Source organism: Cuculus canorus, chromosome 2, assembly GCF_017976375.1.
Source record: "Cuculus canorus isolate bCucCan1 chromosome 2, bCucCan1.pri, whole genome shotgun sequence".
Taxonomy (NCBI): Eukaryota; Metazoa; Chordata; class Aves; order Cuculiformes; family Cuculidae; genus Cuculus; species Cuculus canorus.
The window spans coordinates 113,443,839-113,465,878 of NC_071402.1; the positions used below are offsets into that span (position 1 = coordinate 113,443,839).

At 40.1% G+C, this 22,040-nt stretch overlaps 1 protein-coding gene across 1 annotated transcript in view; it reads right to left on the reverse strand.

Annotated features, from left to right (window-relative positions):
• The window catches only part of TRAK1 (trafficking kinesin protein 1), a 133,989-nt gene that overhangs the window by 71,121 nt on the left and 40,828 nt on the right, over positions 1-22,040 (reverse strand). The window contains 2 exon segments of the mRNA XM_054057495.1: positions 154-348; positions 15,078-15,370. The gene's annotated coding sequence lies outside the window, so the exon portion shown is untranslated.

The window sequence follows — 22,040 nt, forward strand, 5'->3', positions numbered from 1 at the left end:
TCTACCACAAATGGGAAGACCAAAGCAATTAATCACAAGCAGTTCTCTGGCTTTCTACAGCTGAAACAGAATTGCACATATAATTTGGAGGAGGTAACAAAAAACGCACTGTTCCATTTTTTGCTCAGTACAAATTCTGAATTTTTGACTTACGGAAGTATTTCAAGGTCTCTTCTATTTGCTCAGTTGTTAAGTCAATATTCACATCAGGGGAAATGAGAGGTGTATGAAGCCAGTCGTCGTGGTCATAACCATAGATTGTATCTGCTCTTAGCTTATAATGCGGCAGCTGCTCTTCCAGTAGACTGATGATTTCAACTTCAGGAAGGTTGGTACTATTGCACACATCTGTTAACAGAAAGAGAACGATCGCTTGTTAGTTACTTTAAATTGAGTATTATACATACAACCTAGAAAAGATGTCAGTTTGTTTTAGCATCACCAAGATATTCCTGCATGTAGAAAATAGCTAGACGCTAATCAGTTTAGAAGATATGACCAGGACAAATGATCCCAAAATAGTACTTTTACTACCAGAAAACACAAGAGTGTTCTTAGCGACAAAAAGCCTCTAGAAGCAGGGACTCATCTATTGAGGAACAGGCTGGGGGTAGGGAGGAATAGAAAGCAAGCAAGCATTGACCAAGACAAGGTAGTTAAAACCTAGGCAAAAGTTTGGAGAAAGGATTAGCGCATACAGGAATTAACATTTTTTTAATGTTCTACTTGACATGTTTTTAGCTTGCAAGAATTACAAGCCTCCTTAACTTGGTCTTTGACCACAGTTCAGTACCACTGTACATTTCACCTTTGCTGCTGGCAGATTTTTCTCAAGCAAAAAAACTGAGGATTACAAGAGCAAACAGTGTCACAGTTCACACCAAGATGCACTACCAAAGCTGGCTGCAGGAACTTCTAAGAACTTCTTGACACTTATCATCTCGACCTGCATTCTGTGGCATCAGTCCCTCACGTTCAAAAATATATCAAATTTGCAGTTTCAAAAATGGATACCGACAGCCATCAACTACTGCAAAAATGCTGCAATTAAAACTGGAGATTTAAATTTAGCATAAGAGGAAGCTGGGAAGTTTTAACACAGAAAATTCTAATTCAACATAAAAACCTTAACATAAAAAGTATGGTCAAACATGGGAACAGGGGAGACTGGGAAATCTCCCAACTCTGGAAAGATTGACAATTCAACTAAACAATGCAATGAGCATTCACTTTAAAAGACCTGCTTTGAGTAGGAGTCATAAAAGAAGACCTCCACTGGTACCTTCCAACCCATGTTATTCTATAATGAAGAATTCTGCGTGGGTGTATGTGTGAATACCCAAAACAGGCATGAACATTCTGAATACATAGATTTTAACCACCATATAAAATTAACTGTAATGTCTTGCTAAATAATTAAGAAACAGCAACTCTTGGCACGTTTTCTATAAATACTTAGTGCAATCTGCATTCCCATTTCCATGTCAGGACAAAAAGACAAGAAAATACAGCCCCTACCCCTCAAAATAATAAACAGTTTTTTAAACTTATTCTGGGAGAGCAAGCACTACCAAAGGCTGCTCACATGCTGTGCAATGTAGCTTCATCAGTACCACAACTCCTGCAACTGTCGCTAAGAGTCACTCCACAGTGAATAGCCAAGACTATCAAGGACACAAGCGCACCCATAGTCTTCACCACCCTAACCAGGTTCATCAAAGAACCAGTCCAGCACCCTCTGCCCACTGGCCCCATCTAAATCCAAGGCCCCTCTCTTTCCCTGTGCAGGGCTATCGGGTAGGTCTGTACCCAACTCTGTCTCCTTCTGATACTGACTCATTGCCTGGGCTCCCTGGATTGACCACAGATCCACTCAGTATCTGGCATTTGGCTGATGATCACTGGAGAGTCAGTTTTAACCGTTACTGCCAGCACCTTTCCCCGGGTCAGAACAAAGGGGCTGGGCTCTGCCAACAAGGATCCTGCCCTTCCCATCCTGTGGTCACACTCAGCTGCTGGCAGGGCTGCACAGCTGCTCCCTCACGGACAGACCTATTTTCATAAGGGCTAAACTCATTATTCAGGATTGATGCAGACCTGTAATTCTACCACAAACTAGTGGAATCAACCTCTGTCAGAGGAGGGGGGAAATGGGGAAGTAATACGTACTTTTCTATTGACTGTCAATTACTTCTTTCTGACTTTTCTAATTCAGAAATTGCATTGTCACAAGTATTACCCCGAGCACTAAAGAACAGTAATGTTCTTCCCATCTATCACACAACAGGGCAGAGGCTACAAAGATGAACTCATACTGTTAATTTTCTGCCTCCATCCTTTATAGGATTCTATTGATTAATAGTAATACCCACTTGGGAAAGCTGCATTGCATCTTACAGTTCAAGGAGTCTCCGATTGGAGGTTTTCTCCTCTTCTTCCATCCAGGCTGTCCCACTAACTGTTGTAAATATGTAAATGTTCTCCGAACCTCACTGCAGAAGCGGATGTGCAAAAATCAGTGGGATTAGGTATCTCACATGTGCGGCAATGCTATTTTTCATGGAGTTCCATGCAACGTGAGAGTCAGCCTGCATTTTAAGAGGACCTTGCAGCCCTCTTGGAGGACTACTAACTTATACAGAGAAACAAGACCTGCTTCCAATGTTTCCAAAGCTGAGAATTAATTTGTAACTACAAACCTTTCTTCTTCCTTAGCTACCTTTTCGATTACTGACAACATCCATCTCAACACTGGCAACCATCTGAGTTCAGAAAAGTCAGCTGATCTTCTAAAAAATACCTCCTGCTGCCAACTAAACATTCAAAGATCCGTGTGCACATGCATACACAAAGATTTTTTTAATCTATATTTACATAGCTATATCATCATATTGTTATATTATACATCTATCTACAGATATTTAATATGATATATGTGGATAGGCATACCTATCTTTGGATTACCTAATTGCTTTCACTGTTAAGAATGTTCGGGTTTTTTGTTGGGGTTGGGAGGTTTTTTTGGCTGAAGCATTAGTTCACTGGTTGTGAAGAATGTCAGAGTCTACACAGCCTGACTGAGGTGATCTTCTTGGGAATAAGGAAGTAAAAATGTTTGAAAAACAAACGTTTTCTGTCTTTCTGCTTTTAATTAGTACCTAAAAAGAAATGGACTGACTTTAGAGCTGAAAAAATTTCAGGCAAATACTTTCCTGCAGAGAAATAAATTGGTTTGCTTTGTTATAAAAGGTATCAGAAAATGGAATGCAAAAGAAGTTACAAACAAAACTTAGGAGGAAAAGAAAAACAAACAAAACACAAAACCCCCAACCCCTCACCCAGCATACACAGAAGAAATCTATACAGATTTATTATGGAAAAAGAATCCACCAAAACGTGAAGGGGACACAGTAAGTAACTAAGAATTATAGTGGAATACAAGTCAACCAAGACAGTTTTCCTACCTCCATCATATAACATCTGAGCAATTCAAAAGGCCTAACAACTGGAAAAGATATTAATAAGTAACTGGAAAGGCAACTTATGATGACACTATTGTCATCAACTTCTATTGCAATTTTAGAATCTGTATACCAGCAGGAAATAGAGGCAGGCTCTGATGTAATTGCCTAGTTAGAAAAACAGGACACTAATTACACTTGTGTATGACTAAACATTATTTCACCATTTAAATCAGAGCAATATTTTCAGTGTAACAATTACACAACCTTCCCCTTTGTTCTTCCTCCTCTCCTGTTTCTGAGGGGCAGAGACTTGCTATGACAAGGTTCACCAGTTCATGCCATCTCGCATCCTGAAACACAGGTTACATTTTACAGAAGACCCTCATTGTGCCTCTAGATAGTTTGCATTAATATTTCTCAGAAAACTGCAAAGATAACATACCGCTCTGAATACCCAAGACATCATCTATATTTTATGATTAAGTTAACTGAAGTCTGGCATGCATAAAACTGCTGTACTTCCTCTTGTCCTAATTGTTACCTTCACTTTACTGAGTTAAATATACCATAAGCCTCAGACAACTGATTAATCATTAATAAAAGGATACAAAATACAATTCAACTATGTTCTTATAAGTTATTCCTACAGATTTTGGATTTTGTCTAAGCAATTTTAAACTTGTTTTCTGGACATCCCTGGCAAACACACTACCATAAGCAAATTAAACACTTACAGGTAAAAGAATTATGAATTATCATTCTCAAAGTGTGGGTCATTCCAGGTTCTGCTTTTGAAAGAAAAAGAGTCAATAAGGATTTTCTAACATTCTTGCATACTGTAGTAGTCTGCAGCTTTCAGCCTTTTCTAGAAGAAGTTATATACAAACAAGATTCTTTAGTTCTTTTCTGTACTATTTTTGCAAGTAACACATTCCAGTGCTTTGCTTTCATCCTAGCTTAAATGTGGCACATGTACAAACACCCGCAACTTTTTGGTGGAAAATATCTTCTGAGGAATATAAAGTTTCTCAGTCTGCTTTACAGGAATTTCTGACATTATTCCTCTGTATGTTTTCTAAATGAGGTTAAAACAAATTCTTTCTGAGACTTTTTTCCTCTGATGATTTTGTTGTTTCATTTTCTAATGAAATACATCACCAGGCAGAACACTCCCATTGAGCTCTCTTCTGCATGTTTTTCCTCCCACTTCAGTACCTCTTGGTGATTATTAATGGATTACTTATTACCTTGTTCCATATACTTTCATACATTGGCATTCGACTGACTGGCATATCTCCCATTTCTCTGAGCACCTTAAGCCTCCCCACCACCTCCCTCCCAACTGAAGACAGCCACCAAAAGCTCACTGCTTGTTTCAGCTTGTTTACATTTTCTTTGAGGAATTTTTATTAGACTTCCTTATCTGGATACTTTTGATTATCTCATCTGTTCCCAGTCTTCTAGCCAACACCATCAGCTAAAAAAAAAAAAAAGCACCATGTTAGCTGTTCTTTGTGGAGACTGAATTGAGGGTGGTTTGTTTTTTTTCATTATCTGGGGAAGAAAGCCACAATTTTTAGAGAAACCAAGTGAGGATAAGAGTACACTTATTATTTTGGGCTGCCCTTGCACTCCTTCTCTGCCAAAAAGGGAGCAAAGAGTGGATCAAACAGAAAATGGAGTAAAGTCTAAGATAACAGGAGCCAACTGTATCGAAGGGACACAGCACCTCGACTGCTACTTCTACTCTGCACACATAACATCATCCAGATCATAATACATTGAGCCGGGTGCTGTCACCCACTGCCATTATCATACTGCTCACATAGCCATGCAACACATTCAGTCACTTCCCATAGTGTTAAACACATTTAGCTGTCAGCATTGTGTGGACAGGAGGAACTATGCCAGCACCTCATGATCAAGCAATTCAACCTCAGCTGAAACCAACTTCAGCTCAAGCTAAGATCAACGTGAACCACATGTAGACAGATTTGGAGATCTCATTGCAAACAATATGGTCAACTAAAGCCACTCACCAGTCTGACTCCATTCCCTAACTAGCCTTTGGGTTTCACATGTTTACAGCTATGACTCAGTAGTCACATCTTACTAGAAATGAAACCTAAACCCAAGTTCAACTAACAAGAATCCAAACATACACAAAACACACAGAGAGAGAAGACAAACTCTCAAAGCCTGTTATCTCCAGGAGGTTTTAGGAACAAAATATAATACAGCAAATCAGCACAGTCATTGCATGGAACATAAAATATTTATTTTGGATCTGTCTAAACTCTGGTTCAAACCATCTTCAGTCTTTATAGCTTCGTTCGTTTGTTTTCAAGCAGAGGATCCCCTTTCAAGGTCGAAAGGATTTCCAGGTCTCTCCAGATCCTGCTGGCAGTAGATACTGCCACCTAGTGTTAAGAAGGATCTCATTACCTGAACCCTGAATCCACCGATGACATTTTGTTAGTCATTTTCTCACTTACAGCCCATTGCTGTAAATGGAGCAAAACAATTTCTCATAAACCCTGCCATGAACCATGATAGCGCCAAGGTTGTGCTCAAGGAGGGACAGGTCAGAACACACGTCAAGACAAGGATGACTACAAGTAAAACTACACAGAGATGGTATCATTCTCAGAGCACCATGCTCCAGAGTTGTGGTCTTGATGGAGGCTAACACCTTGCAAACAGCTCAAAGCAGCTGTGGTACCCTAAAGTGCCTCCTCTGAGGAAAAGAAACGATCACTGCACAGAAGCCATGTGCCCAGCAGAACAGCTACACCAAGTGTGACCTCATGGGCTGCTTGGCAACTTACAAAACACAAGCTTTGGTCATCAGGTTGTATCACCCACCCACCCTGAACATCTCACTGCATCACCACCCAGCTGCTAGTGCACAACACACAGCCAGAAAGGAGCCATCTAAATACCCTTTCCTTTTCAAGCAAAACCCAACAAACTGAACCAAAAATGCCTCAGTGGTGACTCTCAAGCAAATTCTTTCATTTCCCACAACAGAATTAAGACAGCATAACTTGTCACAACCTTTTGAGGCAGCTGAGAAAAGGGAACCACATAAGAGCACAGCAACAAGAGTAAATGACAGGAACAAGGAAACCCTTTGGAGAAAGTGGAAAGAATGAAGAAGTCTACTACTTTACTTGACGGAGCTACCTATTCTTCTCCCTGGTTTTTCGTCCTGTACCATTTCCCAAACACATATTGACACTTAGGTCTCTCTGTTCTAAAGCAGAGAAACTAAAAAACCCAAACCTTTGACGAGAGCTGGTCAATAAACAACAAATTATTTTTTACAGAAGCATACAATACCTGAAAAGGGTCAATTCCAGTGCTGGCTCCCTATTATTTAAGTAAAAGGAAGGTTCTCTGCAGAACAGGGCTACCACATGGAGGCTAAAGTCCAGCCACATGTAACACAAGAAATTAAAGTACATCAACTTGAGGCTATTTCATGCTAAAAACTAGTGAATCCTGACTGCTGACTTCGCGTATTCATCACATCAACCACACAGAGAACACAAGTTGTAAATCTGAATCCCTTCCCAGAAAGCAAGGATCATTAAGCATTTAGCAAATTTTCAATCCCTGTATGTAAAGTTATATAAAATTCTATAGTATGTGTACCACCACACAGGACAGCATTACATTTTCTACTATTTAAGCAGGAAGTGCCCTGTTTAAAATTCTCAGTGCATCTAGTACCTCCCCCATTTACAAAATGCTGAAAAATAAGCAACTTCATGCTGTGTGAAGTCACCTCATTCCACTGGGCTGAGAAAATTATGGAGATTCCTTCCAAGAAGAGTCACCTAATATAACTCTACCACCAACTAAGAGGCCTTGACTACATTACAATTCTTGTTTCCCAGCAGACAACAAGCCTAAAGCCTAATCATATTCTGGGGACAGAAGCAAGACAGACTGTCTTTCTCCAAATGCTCTTCCAGCAGATATTTCCTGGCTGTTTGAAGCAGCCCAATAGGCTCATTTTTCCCACTGCTTTCTGTCCATTTAGACAACCACCGAACGGACTGTCACTACCACTGTGAACAGATCTACATAAAAATGAAAAGCAAAATGATAGATTAGAAACTTCAACTGCACAACTGAGTTGCAAGCCATTCTTCTGAAGAGGGAAACTCAGCCTGTAGTCATTTATTATTTGAGCTCCACAGGCCCACACAGACACAGGCATTAAGTACTAACTGGGGTCCAGAATTACAAGTATTTCTTGAACACTATTTGGCAATTACTCTGTACATATACCTGTAATAGACAAAAAAACAGAACTTACCCTATTTCTATTCAATTTCAGTTCTAGGATGGCCAGAATGTGGCTAATTATACCGAAGTCAAATTCTACTGCTCAACTCGGGACTGCATGTGCACAATATATGTGCACTAACATGAAGTGTCTGATTAGCTTTTAGGATATAGAAAATTAATTCTAATAAGAAGAAAATTCTGTGTCCTCCCAACTCATTGACTTGCCCAAAGGGAAAAGTAGCCTTAGCATCCTATACCTCTGAAGTCTAATTGCTGGCTGCAAAGCCAAACTACTGGCAAAAAGCTCTTAAACAAGAAAGCCGTCTCATACCTTTAAAAAGTAGATTCCTCAAACAGCTATGGCAACTCCTGTAATTTAACTGGCACAATTCTGGAACTGCAAGTCCTGCCACGCATTTAACCAAAGCTGGGTAAGCAGTGGTTCTTCTGCACAACATCCAGTCTTCCGTGGGAAAATAGAAGACTCCATGCCAACCTCAGGTATTCCCATCCTGGACTGCCACAGCAAGGTTTCGGCTGACCTCTTAACTCAGCAACTGCCCACACTGCTTTTTCTTTTGCACACACAGATCTCAACTGGACTTCTCACTTTGTTAGGTGGGGCACAACTGGAAAGGCAGGAAGTATTTATGGTAGCCCAGTGGGCACACCAAATCACAGAAAAGGAATTCTGGATGAGAAGTCCAGTCCACGGAGAACAATGAAGCAACCAAACAGGAATTCTCTTCATCTTCTCTATATAATACCATTTGTCACTTCAGTTATCTGCCATTTTGTATTGTAATTTATACAAACATGCATTTATAGGAGCAAGGACAGGAGCAGAAAGGAGAAAGACTTTAAGAGTTTGATCTTCTTTCCCCCCCCCCCATCCACTCCTTTCCTCCTGAACAAACCCAGGTTCATTATTGGAAAAGAAAATTCCTTCCCAAAAGTTTAAAAGGATCTGTGCAAGTGTAGGGAAGCTACACAGAATGTAATCACAAAGTTTACTTTACTACAAAGAAGAACTGGTATGAAGGATCAGATAATCCAACATTATCCAAAATAATAATGTTGTGTGGGAAAAAAATCATCACATTAACCAGGCTGCCAGCCAAAGTAGAAGAAAAAGTGCTGATCCTTCAGCTCAGCCACACCAGGCACTGGCCAAGCCTGTCTATGAAGTAGATGAGCCACAGAACTGTCTTCTCATATAGGTTACTGGGCTAAGCCTACTTCTGCATTTTTGGGTACATAAAGCACTAATATTTCCAGCATGTTACCTTCCTCTTAGAGGGAAATCCTACTTAGATTTAGCAGTTGAATGCACATAGTAGTAGTAAGCTGGAAGAAAACTCTGCTTACCCAAATACATCATGTACTGGGACAAAGTTGGGAATGTCAAAGCTAACAAAGATAAAACAGCTAGAAGCCACAGTTCCACTTTCATCATTTTATTATCTTAAATTGTCCCTGCTTTGGTTTCATCCTACACATATTCTGGCTGGGTATAAGAAGGGGAGACAGATCTTGGTGATGAGACGTCATTAAACTATTAGGTCCCTGCTGTACCTTACACCATAAATTTAAATTATTTTTGCTTCCATATGGAATGTTTCTCCCTATAGATAAATACAGCCATATTAACTCTTATTTTCACATTAAATAGAAAATGAAAGGAAACTCCACCACCAAAGCTATTCTTTTAGCACAAGAACAAAAGCTATTCATGTATCAAATGCATGCTGGCAACACACTGTTCAGCAGCAGTAAGAATAAACTCATTCATTAACCACTAGGATCTTCCAGTTGCCAAGACAGGCTGAGAAGGTCTCAGAAAAAAACACTGATAAATCACCAAGTACGGAAAACCCTGAAAAGCAATTGTTCTGCTTCTGCTTGTTGTTCAGCCCAGCTACAAAATGTGCCAGCTCCTGAATAATGGCTGTCAACCAGGCTTTAGAGCAACAAGCAAAACATAAGCATTAATTCTTCTGTAGCTTGCTCCTCACAGATAGCGATTTAAACAGAAAATTTGTTGTTTCATGATGGACACATACACTTACAATGAAGGAGAAATGTAAAGCTGCACTCAGCATTTATGGAAGTAAATTATGGAATAAAAGTATTTTCATATATTTAAATATGCCAATAGCCAAATGTAGGGGTTTAGTCTTCCAGTCCTATTCAAGTGCACTGCAACAGAAAAAAAAATACAAAACAAAAAAACGCCACCCAAAAATCCACCAGGCACTTGGCCTTCAGGAGTTTTTTTCTCCAAAAAATAAACCCAGAATACTGATGAATACTTACTGCTCTTGTGTATCCCTATCTTGAATCAAGTATGCTTTCAGGAATGACAAGTGTTTCCCAAGACAAGGGAAATCTAGAAAAAAAAACTAAAAATGTCACACTGGACTTCAGCAATTCCCACAGTCACTTTCGCATTGACTCTACAACTGTCAGTTTGCTTTTAAAACCATATATCATACTAGGAAGAGAAGTATAAGTAAGCAAGAGGACTGGATAAGGAGCATGGCAGTAGCCGCAGAACTCTGGAAAGAAAAAAAAAACAAAGAAAATCCACCAAAACACAAAAAGATAATCCTTGAAAGAAAAAAATATGCCCGTTTTACAGACTAAAAGGTAGCATAACAGCCTGTCACAAGAGAGGAATCAGGAGAAACACTAAGTTACTGGCAAAGGGTAAGAGCTGGAAAACAACTGATGGGAAGGCGGAAGGGCATGGAAGAGAGCAAGCTGTGTTAATTTAGAGTGAGAATCCACCAAAAGCAAGGCAGAAACTTGAAACAGAGGCAATGACGCAGCAGGTATAGAGAATAAGATCTTTTTTTTTTTTTAGACTATGATAGACAGCACTGAAGTCATAGAATAGTTCCAGGCATAGTGAGGTAGCTATCTCATGAAAACAGGATTAGCATTTCTAGCACGCTTTAGAGAGTGCTCAGAATTTATCAGAAGTGGCAGGAAAGACTAGCAAGAAAAGAATTTGATCAAGCTTATGGGATGAGACTAGTGACAGCAACAGCAAAATAAACGGACTAAGGTAAGAACCCACATTCTCAAAGTTTTAAAGGACAGACTAAGCAAGCTCAGAGTGGAGAAGGCTGGGGTGTGAAAATGATGGAGATTTTTCAAAATCAATGAGATGAAACCATAAGGGCAACAAAGAACTGATATTCACCAAATCCTGCATAAGCAGAAAAAAAAAATACCAGCAGAAACCAGTGGGAGATTGGTGTAAGCACCACTGCACACAGCCAGGAAAACCCATGGACTCACGTAGTAACATAATCGGCAGATTCAGAAAGGCTTTGGACAGAGTCACAGACAAGACGCAGCACTAAGCAGACACTAGAAGAACTAGGCAGGGATGTATATATCCCTAGTACAACAGGTTTCCATGATGGGTGTGGCTATGCCAAGAATCAGCTATCAACAGTGGTTACGCACATGCTTTCCAGACCCAGCCGCTGCTGGAGTGAGAAACAGTCCTGAGCCTGCATGTCTGACCCTGGAGAGCATTTCTTATGTTCTTATTTGAGTTCCAGTTCCACGAAAGAGTATCTTACATCATCTTCCACATCAACAAAACTGAGAATAACATGGAAGTAGGACCCCAAAAAGGGAACTGAAGAAGGAGGTGCTAGAGCAAGTTTGTGCTGTGTTAAGAACAACCACTAACAGAAAAAGGTAATCACAAGAGAACTGAGAGGTTTAAATAGAGGGAAGCAATTCACTGTTATTTTCTCAATACTTTTGTAACTGTTTTATGTTTAAAGGACAACCACCCAGCCCCTAACAGGTACCAAATGCAACCAGAGCAGTTTGATCAATAGTCTCACAGCATACCAAGCACACACAGTGGGTTGTATCTCACACACCCAAAACAAGACTGCCACAAATTCAGTATTTTCCAATTTCCCGCAGAGCAACAGTAAAGTATTCCAGTAACAACCTGTGGGGGAATTAGGATGGAAATTCTGTAGGCCCTTGGCATGTCCTTTAAAATGCAGTGACTACAGGACAAATAGAATTACACTGTAATCTGTAGGATAAGTCATCAAAATTGTCTGATGTTGCCATGAAGAGTGGAAGAGACTAGAAGCCCCATTTCACATGAGAACGTAAATTAAGACTGAATAAGGATAGAGACAGGACAAAAATCCAGAGAAAATTTTCTTCACTCAGATGTCTTTGCTAGGAGATCACATGAGGTCTGCCCGTAAAAGAAGTTGGTTTTTCTGCGTGCTTTTACTACTCATCATTGCAGTTAGTGCAGTAAGGTAGAAGTTAACACTACCTGCAAGGTCAAACAATGCTAACTCTTCTCAGATACTGAGAGGAAAAGGCATTTAATGGTTTGACCCATACAGTGACGTAACTTCATTGGAAAAAAAACAAAACAAGATGCAGTACATGTTATTAACACAAAGAATTTCTCAAGAAATTTCTCAAGAAATTCTTCGCGCCCTGAGCATGACAGCCAGAGAACACAGTCCTACATGGAGGCAGAGAGAATAGTTAGTATAATGAACAAATTAATCATGCAATCTAATTAAAGAGCTAAGCAATTTAAATTGCAGTCCATTCATTCTCTCCTTCTCCAGAGAAGGATGAAGGAAACCTACACAGCATATTAAGCAGTTAGCTCTTAAATTACGAAGCATATCATGCCAAAATCATTGCAAATGACAAGTCTTCAGACATGAGAAAGCAGACAGAAGTTAAAATACACAACACAGAAAGTTAAGGGAACAAAGAAAAAACAAAAACAAACAAAAACACACAAAATCATTCTGGCAGCCAAACATCTGTCAGAAGATTAAATCTATACTCCAGTGGTATTTCAGATTTCCATCCCCACTGTACTCTTTTTCTGGGAGGATGGGATTTGCCTGTCAGCAGCTAATAGACAAAGAAAAAAGGCAATCAGACTAAGAGGCTTTTAAAATACACAAAATTAGGACTATTTAGCCACTCAGCGATACTCTGCTTTACCACGTCAAGATTACAGCTCTTCCTGTTTCACAAAAATGGGACAGGGAACATTAGAGAAGAAAGCCCTGGCCCCAGCTGCTGTCTCCATCAACACCTGACTGGAAGTATCCAGCTTTGCACTGCGGCTACAGGAAAGACACAGACACCTTTAAAAGCCGTTTGATTTCTTTCCTAGCGAAACACTAGATGGTGCTACACCCACATTCCTATCTATACGCTCTCAGATGAAAGGTAGCAGCAAAGAAAAGTTCAAAGGAAAAAAAAATGGGACAAGATAGATGCCGCACGCAAACAGTAGCTGAGTGTCACACAGTGCTGCCCCATTGTCCAACTCCAGAACCAGAGTCTCCTTTTGCCCATTTACCTGTAGGAGCTCCACAGTGATAGCAGTAGAAGTCAGAGGTTACACTGAACTTCTCTTAAAACCTTGCTAACAAGAAACAAAATTAAGTAATAATTACAGAAAAATACAAAAATGTACTGCAGGAGCTACTGAATCCATTTTCAGGTTCAATACTATTAGCGTTTAGAAAATACATGCTTCAGTACTTATACTCTTTATAATAACTCTTAAAACACTCAACTTCTTTTCTTAAATGGATCTATTGTCCTATTTCATTTGCCCTTCTATGCTTCAACTAGCACAGATTCAGAAGCACCTACTTGCACAGGCATAACACTTCAGTTATAGCAACTATGAGTTCTGGATTGCTTTACCATCAAATTCAGTGGGAAAGAAGTCGTTTAGGGTGCTGTTCCCTACTCAGGGGTAACGATGGATTAAACGAAACTTTTCATCTCACTGTTTTTTTTCACCCGGGCCCACCCCCGCAGTGCTCACTCCTTCAGTTTGCTGATATAACTGCTTTTAGGCCACAAAGAACAACAGATCAGAAGTGTGACCCAGGTAAAAAGTAACCCCCAGCTCCCCTGTGCCACAAAAGCAGGGGAGGGATTCTAACCAAACCCGTTCCCTAAAACGCCTCTGGTTGCACACCCACAGAAATTTGCTCAAGCACAATTCTGGTGTGGTTTAACCTAGGCAGCAGTCAAAAGACTGACTCTTTTATAAAAGAGCTCTAAACCCATGAATACAAGGAATATGGGGTGGGGAGTTAGCTTCTGTTAAAAAAAAAAAAAACCACATTTATTTTATGCAGAAGGGTGCCTGACCGAAAGTGACTTCAGCATTAATCCTGCTGCTTGTCGTCTCAAGGGAATGGACACGCAGAGCATTTTTTCCCTTCTTTCTATTTTCTCTTTTCAGAATTATCAAGGCTTAGCAACTGCTGGGCTAAGTTAAGGCATACTACAAATCTATCTGCTGATGGTCACCATTAACTCACTCTCTGACATACAGACAATTCTAGAAATGGCTGAAAGTAACTCAGGATAAAGGTATCTGGCAGTAACTTAGAAAGGCCTCTGTCTTATTTCTATTTTTCTCATCCCGCTACTTTGTCCCTCCCAAAAACTCAGCTGACTCCTCAAACATTCCGAAAAAAACTTGGAACTAACAAGGTCGCTTTAAGCTAAAAGAAGCCTCACAGCTCAGCCAGCAAATCATGCATTTGGAATGGAAACTCCCTGTCATTTCATGGCCATATCTATGACTAAATTGAACTACAGTGATTATTCAAACGCAAAAGAATTGGGTCAGCTGACCACATCTCTAAAAATCTAATTCCTTTAAAATGCCACACTTAAATTCCATTAATTTGTACGATCTTTAAGACAAAGAGGCATTTAACCTTACATACAATCATGCAGAAAAAGCTGTTCCTTATATACTAGCTTTTATAGTTCCAGAACTAATGGGACAAAAATGCAATAGTTTTGAAACGCAAAAAGACATTGTCAAAACATGATGTTACATATCGTTTCTCCCATTCCCTTCTCCCACAAAGGAATTCTGGTATCAACTTGAAAATCTAAATCATGCCGAATATCAGGACAACCGTTCCATAATATTAAGCTGCAGTATTTCCTTCCCCTCATTCCTGACTTTGACTTGGTTTATTTTCCAAACAAACTTCAAATGGTTCAACTTCCTAAGCACTTAAGTACAGTATCCTAATTTGGCCAAGCCTATTTGCAAAAGCCTTAAACTTTATAAAGTGCTTTCACTGAGAAGCCAGATGCTTGTGAAATCACTTCTTAAACAAGAAAAAACGTGCAGAACAGTAGCAGCATTGTACATGAACCAGATATCTCACCAACAGCTTAAGAACAGAGGCTTAACTACATATTTCCATATCCTTCCCGAGATAAAGAGATTTGACCGCTTACCAGTAATGGTGCAGGCATCTCTGTACTCTCTGCAGTCTGGCACATCATCTTCCACTGCTTCGCTTACATAGTGCTCTTCGTGAATGCCTGTGTCACAGGCTAGGACTGCATGATTCGACAGCTCCGAAGGAGGCACAGTGGCGGCCAAAGTGCGGTCGTGCAAAGCTGTGGCGTCCAGCTTGGCAGGTTTCACAGGGTTGTACAAACTGCCATCAGGGGTACCAGCACTGGAGACTGGGTCTGCCTGGCAGAAACAGAACTCTTTCTCTTTGCTAGAGTTGGCTTCAAGAAGTCTGCAAAACACAAAAGAAACAAATGTTCAATTCAAGCCATTCCAAACAGCACAAATCTGAACAAAGAATTTTCTTTTCCTTAAACTCCCGTTTAACATGACAAATTCAACAAGTACTAAAAACTAAGTAGTATTCACAGAGCAGCCGCCTACCTGCACTTAGTCATGTCAAGTAGAAAAGTGCTACTCCTCGTACAGTGTTATTTGCTAAAGGCTGATTAAACATCCATTTTTTTTGCCAGCTTGGGGTAAGCACAGTCCATCTACCTCGCCTCATTCACCCTTCTCTCGCATCAGCCAAGAGAAAGCTTTACGTAATCCAGCTTGCTGTAAGAATAATACTGCCAAATGATAAAGAAATTGTTAGGATCTTGTACTATAATGCTGCTAGGTTTATCCTCTCCACGGGGCCACCCAGCACAGCCCAGCCCTTCACCGCCAGGCTGCCAGCTGGCATCTTTTCTCCCTTTACAGAATGCACAAGAGACAGAAATCAAGGCACACTGGGTTAAGGGGGTGTGCACTTACTGAGCCTGAAGTACTGTGAAGCAGCAAACAAGGAACAAGTCCCTCAAAGACAAATAGCAATGCCCCCAGCAAGATTAAACTGACCAGAGAAAGAATGAAGAGTCTCCTATTCAAAAACTTCACCAAACTTTTTGGATAAGAGGCTAAAGGCACTACAGTAACTGGCAATGTGGTACTGCTCTCAGTTATCAGCAATGTAAAAAAAGATGCAAGCACACATTACTGCTAGGAAAGGAAAATTGAATCATGAAATTGCAGAAAATCAGACTTGGGAAAGAACTTGAAAGGCAGGGGAAAAAAAAAAAGCCTTTATACGTTGTAGTTACAATGCATTAACAGCGGCTGAGGAACAGGCCACACAAGAACGCCCAGACTACGTGGGCAAAGCAGAAAGATGGCTAGAAAGACGAAACAAATGCACTGGTCTGCAAGCAAATGTGGATGCAACTCAATATGCAAATACAGCAACAGGACATGTTGTGTTCTGTACTTCACTGATAACCAGAAATTAAAGTTTTCTGGAAAATCCTAACAAAAACATTCTCTTTAATCTCTAGAAAGATGTTCAGATACTCTTATTTTGCTGTTATACTTAGGATTTTGGCATGTTATCTTCTGGCACTTTTAGCAAATAACATTATTGCTTCACCAAAGAGTGACAGTGTGGCTTGAATCTCATTGGTAAGCCTTGAGCCTCTAAACTGCCATGGTACAGGTTATGTATTCTAGACCTTCTGGCAGTAAGCTTCAAAAAAACCTTGCAACAAAGTTTTAACACTGTACCAGCACCATCTTTTCTCAACCTACTTTTCCCTTTCACCACAGGTATAAGAAAAAAAAAATCCCTCCTCCTCTCAGAGGGTCTCAACAAGGACTTGTTCACACTGAAATCAGAAAACCACATCCAGAAAACTGGTGGGTAATTCTAACTCTGGGGAAAAAGACTTCTTATCAACAAAAGGAGACTTCATTAAGTTTTCCTCTATTCTATCCATTTGGATTTCTGCATGGTATTCCTCCACCTGAAAGTGGTTCTCATACTGTGTTTTGTAATAATCATAACAGGTACAGGAAAAGATTAACTCAAGTGATAAATCTATGGCATTATACTCTCCCACAGATGGCACTCTGCTGTGGCAACCACAGAAAGGGAAAGTCACGCAAGTGTTTTAACAGGAAATCTGCAGGCTCCCCTGCAGAGCATCCATTATGCCTGCGCTATCACAGTACAAACTAAGAAGAACAATGGGGTCACTTCCACTGATTAGTTTTAAAATTGCCCCCTTTCAAGGGGTTCTTCAGAAAAAACAAGAGGGAGATTACTGATATTAGAAATTTATTGTTCAAATGAAGTTGGAATCAAACACAAGTCCTTGTTCCCTCTCTGCATTGAGGACAAACAGCTTAAGGTATAAGGAAGAAAACATACTGGAAACACACAGACTGACTGATCAAAAGGTCTCTATTCCGTCCTAGTTACTATCACACAGCTGTGAATCACAGTTGTTTTGGGAAACTGCTAGATAAATGTCTTGTTATGAAGGGCACATGTGGCAGTAAGCAACTGAAAACATTGACAGCACTCTTCAGTTCTTCTTCCCCTCCTCTCCCCTCCTCCCTACATCCTGCATGAGCAGCTACAGGAAGCCAGCAACACGACAACACTAAAAAATTAAATAACACTGATAACTAAAGTGTGATACGCATGTAGAAGTCTTGAAGTGAGTTTCACGAATCTGAGACCTTGTAACTTTTCTGGGCACACTGCCATTCAACATCTGGCATATTTGATTGCCTTTACTCATTCACTACTATATCTCCAACACAATCCTCACCAAAACCATTTGGGGTCAGAACATAACATTGCCAGTTGCATTCGGAGCCTGTGTTGAGAGAGTTTCACCTCTTCCCCCAGCTTAAATCTCACTCCAGTGAAGTACCATGGAATGGTACGTTCTCCTCTCCTTCCCCTACACGCTGCACTCCCAGGAGCTGCCGCCTCATCTCTGCTAATAACAACTAAACATAAAGATGCACACGTTCAGAAACAAAAAGTCATCCATACTCTTCCTTCACAAAAGCTGCTTCACTGTTGGCACCTACAGAAACAATAAACAGAGCTCAATAAAACAAGCAACAAAACACACCACCCCAATGCCCCCCAAATCAGTCCGCCTGGTCTGCTGCAGAAACCCACCTATAACCTACATGAGAAATTCAGCCTCTGGATTAAGGAAGAGAATTTGCCTTGATCTTAAAGCCTTGTATCATGAAGGGAAGAAAGCAGGCATAAATTTGTATGCCTGCTCACTTCCATACTTACTAAATATCCTGAATTTCCATACCCATAGTGAAAAAGAGCTGTTCAGGCTCTTCACATATCAATTGCATGGCATCTCTTGCAAGGCAAATATTACCACCTAGTTCAGGAGCACACACTTATCCTTTAAACTTTCACGTATTTCTTTCTGTTGCAGAAAACAAAACCAAAGTACAGCTGAGCGTTTTTTACCAGATTGCCAGACAGCCATGAAGGGAAACGGACACTGTAACCACTATGCCCATGACATACCAAAAATAAAAGTATTCTTTAACCAGTCCAACCTGCACATACAGTATTCACAAGGAGCAGATGATACAAATTGTTACTGCAGTGTTTCATAGTTATTCCTTCTGACACCCAAACAAAGCACACAATTTGCAAGTAAGACCTTAACTTTTCTTGATGAAAATAACACATTCAATTCTTTCTACTCTGTAATATCAACAGCTGCCTATATACAGGATTTAAATAACTACTCTCTTCTACCTAATACGATGTAATTCAGCGTTTGCCTCAGTGGCTGTATTGCACCATTTCCATCAGCCTAAATACAGTGACAGTTTGGGGCCAATAAACAGACCTGTGTCTAAAGAAATATTTAGTTTACAACAGCTGAACTTCATTCTCCAGTGTAAAGCTGTTCACAAAAACAGCACATTCCTTTAGGCTTATCATCTAAATGCTTTTTTCCAGAATAAAATGACCTGGTTAAAAACAACCTTATTTGCAAGGTGTTAAAAAGGCACTCATTCAAGAATTGCCCTTTCTAAGAGCAATGAGACAAGCACGGGGACTTGCTTCTGCACACAACCTCTGTACAGCGCCCAGGTTTAGGTCTAAATAAATACTAAAATTCAGCATTCGCATGATTACTAGGTGAAGAGTAATCCTATATACTCCGAACACAATCAGTTAATAGCAAATTATTGTGTAGATGTACTATGATCACAGTGTGACCATGACTTGGTCAAGAAGTACAGTGGGTACCGACTGCAGAGTTACCTGCGGCAGCCTTGATTACAAAAGCCAAGTCAAAACTGCACTGTTGTTTGCCAGTGCCACGCTCTGCCTAGTTATCCAACTCTTAACTATGTAGGCAAAACAGTTCAAAGCTGACAGACATTTACATCAGACAACAGCCAAGATTTCAGGGTTTCAAGGTAAAGGCAAAAAAATCTCCACATCAGTCAGCTTTTTCTGGGTTCTTACCATGAAAAAAAAATAGTAGTTCATTGTTTGTTTGCAGCGCATCTTGGGGGAGGGAGCCGTGTTCCATACACCACATAGTTCCTACCAATGTAAATAAAATAAACCACTTGCTGTTTCCCAGCCATTTGAGATAAAGATTTTTGCATTCAGGAGTAAAAACAACTTAACCCTGAATCTAAAGACACAAATGAGTTAAAGTAATCCTCCTTCCTCCCTGAAAAGCAGTAAAAGACATGGAGCTATTCAACCATAGCCCAGAGCCCAGCAATACGACCAAATGCATTTGTAACCTTGTCACATCATTCTCCTCAACATCTTGGATTGCAGCAACAGTACTTTACTGTAGTCACAAAACACATGAACTCCTACAAATAAAGTGCTACCCATGAGCCACAGGCTGCACCATGTGGTGACTGTTAAGCTTAGATAAATAAAACTGTTCAATCTGGTTCAGATTTGGTCTTCTAATAACACTTTCATTCACTACTCAAAAATGGCAACTTGACCACCACAAACACCTGTGGATTTAAAGAAATAACTTCCTCAAAAGAAGGGGGAAAATATCTTTATAGCACTTCTGACTAAAATCTTTCCCTTTCTTCCATGTCATCCTTTTGCTATGCATACTCTTATACTTTATTTAACTACTTAGTTTAGAGCAGCAGCAGCAACAGAGAGTTAGCTGTTTTTTCAGGACAACTCTGGTGCACATGAACAACCAATTCCCTTTTGAGTAAGAACGTCATGAAACCCTGCTCCAAGATGCACATAAAATGGAACCTTCTGCCAAACAGGGACACAGGACTTCAAATAACCATGTGGGCTACATCACTACTAAGTCTTTTGGCATCAACCTATGACATTTTTTCCTTCAGAAAGCTTCAAACTGCACAGGTAAATGGAACATTCAGCCCAAGGTGGCAAGCTAAATTTAATCTTAAGTAACCCACTCAAATCAGTAATGAAGATCAAGAAGCTTCAGTGTCAACAGCTTTGATCTACTCATCTATCCCTACTGATCAAAGTATTTGCTAATTTAGACAAAAGCTCAGGGACTAAGAGAACTTCCCACTCTTTGCATCTTTCTCAAGCTAAACAGCTCTGATTCTGTTTCCTCATTTATTAATTTACTAATTCTCATTTACTAACTACTAACTGATGGTTAAACACTTCAGAGGGCTTCAGGGTGTGCAAATTCCTCCCTTTAATGCACTTGCATTTCTCACCAGAAATGTTCTTTCCTTTTTTTACATCACTTTGTAAATCCACTGGATCACCTTTGTTTTAGTAAAACTTAGCAAACTTAGTAAGCTCTAAAGAGCCCTCAAGCTTTTTATTTACATGAAAAACTTTCTTCAGATGCAAATTCCCCACATATACACTGGAGCAAATCAAAGTCAGTTTATATGTCTGTCTAATCAGTAAAATAGATTAACATGCTGGTCTACCCTCAGTAATTTGAATGCAGTCTTCAGTCTGTGTTTTGGAAAATAATCACAGAGGTGACCAAAGCAACTTAATAAGACCTGCTTCAGGCATTCAACTTGCTTATTTCTTCAAATAATTCACATCCTGCATCTACACAACTTTGTATGTTTCTACATTTAAAAAAAAAATTCTTCACATATTGAGTGGACTAAAAAAGCGAGTCAAAATGCCTATATTCATTTATTCATAAATAGAAGAGCAACTAAGCTGGTGAGACGGCTGGAGAACAAGACTTATGAGGAGCAGCTGAGAGAGCTGGGGTTGTTTAGCCTTGAGAAGAGGAGGCTGAGGGGAGACCTTATTACTCTCTACAACTACCTGAAAGGAGGTTGTGGAGAGGAGGGAGCTGGCCTCTTCTCCCAAGTGACAAAGGACAGGACAAGGGGGAATGGCCTGAAGCTCCGCCAGGGGAGGTTCAGGCTGGACATCAGAAAAAAATTTTTCACGGAAAGAGTCACTGGGCACTGGAACAGACTGCCCAGGAAGGTGGTCAAGTCACCTTCCCTGGAGGTGTTTAAAGGAACGGGTGGATTAAGTGCTTAGGGACATGGTTTAGGGAGTGTTAGGAATGGTTGGACTCAATGATCCGGTGGGTCCTTTCCAATCACAACAGACACACAGACAGACACACAGACAGACACACAGACAGACACACAGACAGACACACAGACAGACACACAGACAGACACACAGACAGACACACAGACAGACACACAGACAGACACAAAATCACTTAACTATCAGATAAAGACTGAAATTGATCCCAAATAATTTACTGAGCTGTTTTAATCTTGTCCTGTATTATATAATGCCTTGTAAACCACAAGGGTTTATTTTCCACCCAGGCACCAGCTTTTAAATATGCTGAATGCTGACTGCTTAGCTAAACCTCTAACAAGAGGGACAAATGGTCAAAGTGTCATAGAAGAATGACAGAACATCACAAGCAGTTTATTTATCTTCAAACACTTCACGCAAAAACAAGTACTGGTCACTTCTCATGTTAGAAGAGATCCATTACTTTTACAGCAAATTAAAGGGCCAAGCATCTCGGACAACTCTAGACCACATCCTTACCTAAAGTTTTAAAGCCATTTAAGAACCTTTAATCAAACATCTTTCC